At 27.0% G+C, this 5,073-nt stretch overlaps 1 long non-coding RNA gene across 3 annotated transcripts; it reads right to left on the bottom strand.

Moving 5' to 3' along the window:
* Positions 1–917: 917 nt before the first annotated feature.
* On the bottom strand, positions 918–3,859 carry LOC111911112 (uncharacterized). 3 transcript variants are annotated; one of them, XR_002856776.3, is made up of 3 exons: positions 3,434–3,859; positions 1,359–1,642; positions 918–1,282 (listed from the first exon to the last, which is right to left on the bottom strand). It is a non-coding gene; the product is annotated as an uncharacterized LOC111911112 (long non-coding RNA). The 3 variants fall into 3 exon arrangements; XR_002856777.3 differs by lacking the exon at positions 3,434–3,859 and having other exon boundaries at positions 918–1,146; positions 1,240–1,282; positions 1,359–1,711; XR_002856775.2 differs by lacking the exon at positions 3,434–3,859 and having other exon boundaries at positions 1,359–1,854.
* Positions 3,860–5,073: the final 1,214 nt, after the last annotated feature.

Raw genomic sequence — 5,073 nt, 5'->3', positions numbered from 1 at the left:
GAGACCCGTATATTATACGGGTTAATTAAAACAAAATGTTAAATAGAAACGATTAAATGAGAAGCTTATTTGAATTCGAAATTTGAAATAAATAAAAATTATGAGAAAAAAAAACATGCAAAAAATAAATAAATTAAAATTATTGTTTAGTTATCAGACCCATATACTAAACAGGTTAATTATAACAAAATGTTAAACATAAAGGTTTAAACTGTAAATTTATTTGAAATTGAATTTGAAATTTAAAATTTAAAATTAATATAATTATGGTAGATTTAATTTATGGAAACTAATTAATAATATATTAGAAATGGAAAATGAAATAAATGACAAGTGGAAAATAAATATATCTCTAAATTATAACAAAATGACATGTGGCAAATTGAATGAGAAAAGAACATGTGGCAAAATCATTTTCATTTATTAGGGTAGATTTCTCGAGTGCATCCATTATCGTATCCTCCATATATATATATATATATATATATATATATATATATATATATATATATATATATATATATATATATATATATATATATATATATATATATATATATATATCCATTTGATTCACGCACCCTCCTAAAAATTAAACTATCCAATAAACATTAACCGGATATTATTACCGTCAAAATACGTAAAACAACAATTTCCTAAATGGTATATTCTTGAGATGGTATATTCTTCCTTTAGCTCTGCATTTTGGGTTTTGCTACAGTATCTCCTTTAATGTTGGTTTGTTAGAATTGTAAGAAAAATAATTGTACAGAAAGTTATTTATGAACAAAATCCCAAATCCCCTTCCTACAGACAAAGAAACATTAGTATTAGAACTAAATTCATTCATTTTATGTTGCTTCATTAATTTCCATGGTAATTAGTATTCCTAATGAAATTCATTCAAAGTAGACTCATAAACCAATCATGTGCTATGTATTCATTCTTGATTTATACAGCAGAAAAATTCCAGAAACAGTTTATAAAGAAAATGAATAAAAAACTCATACAAATTGCACAATTAAGTAAATTTGAAGTTTCAAAATTTTGATAATAATCCAGCCATATTTTCAATCCATCCCAAATGTGGTTAGCCCTTTATTTGGTCCATAAAGGTCTTCTCTTTTGAACCATTTTCCACCCCACCTCCAGACAATAGGACGTTAAATTAAAAAATATTTTCAAAATAACCCAAAATCGAAAAGGGAAAAGGGAAAATAACCACATAATATTTTATACCTTGCTACATATGTTCCTCAATAGATCGATGGTTTGTTTCTAACTGCATAGAAAATAGACCTTGTAAAAACCCAAGGGGAGAAAGCCTAGGAATGGAGAGGATGATGAAGAAAGCGTACCTTTTTTCTCTTATCGTTCAAGATCGATGTGAGTAGAGAATAATCCGATGGTGGTAGTGATTGGTTTCTCGGAAGCACAAAAAAAAAAATGAAAAAACTAACCTGGAGAAGCTTATATTCCGGCAGCAACCGGCGATGGAGGCGATGGAGACGGCAGTGAGCGGTGAATAATGGTTTCATGGGTATGATTGTGACTGAACTAAGAAAGTGGATGCAGTAAAATGCATATTTAGTGTTGACCGATTCAATCAGGTTGAAGATAAGAGTGACCATTCATCTTTGACCTATTTATTCATTTGGAAGATTAGTTTTGTTTAGCTTGCGATAAGATATACAAGGGATAAGAATTAGATATAGTAGGGCTAAGTCAAACATCTATGTAATATGGCCGATTCAAACCTCTGAAATATTTTATGCATTGATTAATTGTTCTCGGTGCTATATCATTCGTACAACGTAAATTCAATGTTTTACTGTGAATGTTTTAATGCATAAAAGTTTTGTACAAATCGCTTGTACCTCTTAAAATTCAGCAAAACATGCTAAATGCTTATTAAAGTATATATATATATATATATATATATATATATGAAAAAATCAAATGAAAACACCTAAAAGGTTGAGAACACGAAAGGTTGAAAACACGAGAACAGTTCTAGACCAATAATTTCATAAGGGTAAAAAAGGAATTTTACGATGTAATTAAATATGGATAATTAATAACTCTTAAAATCATGGGATGTTCTCTAATTAATTATTTTTTTACCTAAATACTAGAAATGTATTTAATCTATTTTTAATCAATAATATTATTTAAAAAAACATTTTTACCCTGATTAAAAAACGTTTTTTTATTATCAATCTATCAAAAATATTGATGAGTTATTCATTTAATCCGAATATGTGTACATATTCATCAGTGAATAAAGGTGTTCCTTAAAAAAAAAAAAACTTTTTTCCAGAAATTATTTGATACCATATTAATTATGAATGATTATAAAATAAACAAAAAAAATTAATTTAATATACAACATATTTATCTAACAACAATCAATAGAAATATATTAATCTAGTAGCATTCATAAATGAGTAAAGTCACATTACTTTTATTCAAAAATACATACATCTAATATTCATCAAGTTTTATTTTTAAACGAATAAAATTAAACTTAATTCTACTCATAAATACATATTTGTTTCTTTTTCTCGCTGCCACATGGGTTTCTTTTTTCTTGTAATGAATATTTTCACATGAAATACGATGCTCTAGTATTAACTTGTTTTGTTTTTTGATAGCAAAAATTCGCAAGCAACATTTTGTAAGGGTCATAACTATTTCGAATTCATCTGCCTTGAATACCTATCACAATTTTAGACAAGTGAAAAACCAACCTTGATTTTTCATATTTGAAATGCAGATAAAATAGATATAATCATAAAAAATACAATACAATAAAAAGATAAAGAAGTCCAATACATTTGCAATCCTAAATGAATAAAGCATAGTTATGATATATAAAAAGAATCTAAAAACACATATAATCATAAATAAATAAATCACGGTTTCAATTATATATAAAAAAAAAAAAAAAGTCAAGATGCAAATATAATAGAACATGAATAAAGCATAGTATAGAGATAAACAAATCTGATATATCACAAGCACAAATGAATAACGCATAACTGTAATCGTGTGTAGTAAAAATCAAAATTCGGTACTAATCGTAGATGAATAACACAAATTTCTAATCAGATATAAAAAATCTTTGTAATCATAAATGAATAAAATATTATAAGAATCAATTTTCAAAGTCAACTAAAGCATTTGTAATCATACATAACATCAAGAAATTAAAAATAAATTGTTGGAGCAATGGACAGTAAAAAAAATTAAGATAACTAAGTAAAAAAAGGAACCAAATTTGTGTGTTTACTGTGTATCAATATAGACAGGTAATCTTTGTCCTTCCACACTCCTGTTTTCATTGTTTACGTCTGAAATGGAAGCCATCCAAGAAAAAAAAATTGTGTCCCAACTCTAATTATAATTTTAAGTTACAATTGAAGGGACTTACTTTGCCACAATCTCTAATTATACAAAAAGAGGACATGTCTTCTTCAGCAGATTGAGAAAAAGGGCACAATCGAATAGGAGAAACCGATCAAAATTGACGGGGGATCAGTTGAGGCTAGCACGTCGTGAAGAGGGCATCAATCAATTTCCAGTGATCCCTCCTTGACTCCCTTGACCTCATCACTGGCAGCAACCTAACCGCTGAGAGCAGCAACAATCGTCGGTTCCATGGTGAGTGCCATTGTTGCTCGGTCTAAACAGGAGAAGGAAGAATGAAGCAAAATAGGGGAAGGAAGGGCGTCGATTCTACGGCGACCCTTGTGGCTACAAAAATCGAAGGTGCAGATGATCGAGGCGGTGAAGTGATTCACCCTAGAGAGAGAGAGAGAGAGAGAGAGAGAGAGAGAGATGAAGAGGGATACGTAATTGGAAATAAGAGTGGGAATGAGAAACTATAGGATTGACCTAAATTTCATTTACTGTTATACCCTTATGCCATTTTAAAAGTTACACTTTACTACAAATAGTTTTAGAATTAACATAAATTACCCGTTTGATAATAGCCTTAAATTTGAATATTTATATGGATCAGATGTGTTCTCATGTTCTCAACCTTCTTGGTGTTCTCAATTAATCCTACTCCTATATATATATATATATATATATATATATATATATATATATATATATATATATATATATATATATATATATATATATATATATATATATATATATATATATATATATATATATATATATATAACAATATTTTAATACTTACATATCTGAAATTAGAGACAATACTAAAACATAATAATAATTAAAACCAAGTTATAACATTTTTTTCTATAAGACCATATGATCCTTTTATTTATATTCTTTTTAATTGTAAAATATTATATATAATCAAACTTAATATCATATGTACTTATGGTCAGACTATAATAGTATCTACCTCTTCTAATAAACAAAACCTCTAAATATCACATGTCTCCTTTCTAGGTAGACTATTTGACACGTGATAATTTTAAAAAATTCTTCATATTTAGTTTTTTTTATAATTGGTAAAAATCTTTCAAATATCTTTTTTTTTGGACATAAATATGTGACAGCGGTAAGTATATATAGCATAACTATTCAAAAATAGGAAGTATTTATAAGGAATTTTCAATTTTCAATTTTCAATTTTTAAAATTTTCATTTTTTTGTAATTGGATCTTAATTTCTAAAATACGATTTAATTTTTAAGACAGTAATGCTTTAAAAGACTAATAAATTAAACAACTTTTAGTTTTATCTAATAGTCCTTTATGATATTTTTTTCATGATAAATTTTTTTATTGTTAACTTTTTTGTCTATATAAAATTTTTAATCGTATCGACTAAGGTTTCTATGGGTTATAACCTAGTTTAATTAATAAATGTATGTAACATATAAAGTTAGAAATAATCCATACGAATAGAAAATAAAGATTAAAGTTAATGTTGTAACTTGGTTTGAAATTGATGTAATTAGCGGACAACCATCACTACACACTTTATGCACAATGGTATGGTGTTACCACAAGTATTAGGTGCCAGGTGGTTTTTGTTCATCTTAGGTGTCTAAGCCGATAATTAAATTGGTATTTTTTGTAA

Source organism: Lactuca sativa, chromosome 8 (genome assembly GCF_002870075.4).
Source record: "Lactuca sativa cultivar Salinas chromosome 8, Lsat_Salinas_v11, whole genome shotgun sequence".
Lineage (NCBI taxonomy): Eukaryota > Viridiplantae > Streptophyta > Magnoliopsida > Asterales > Asteraceae > Lactuca > Lactuca sativa.
This window is presented reverse-complemented; position numbering and strand designations above follow the sequence as displayed.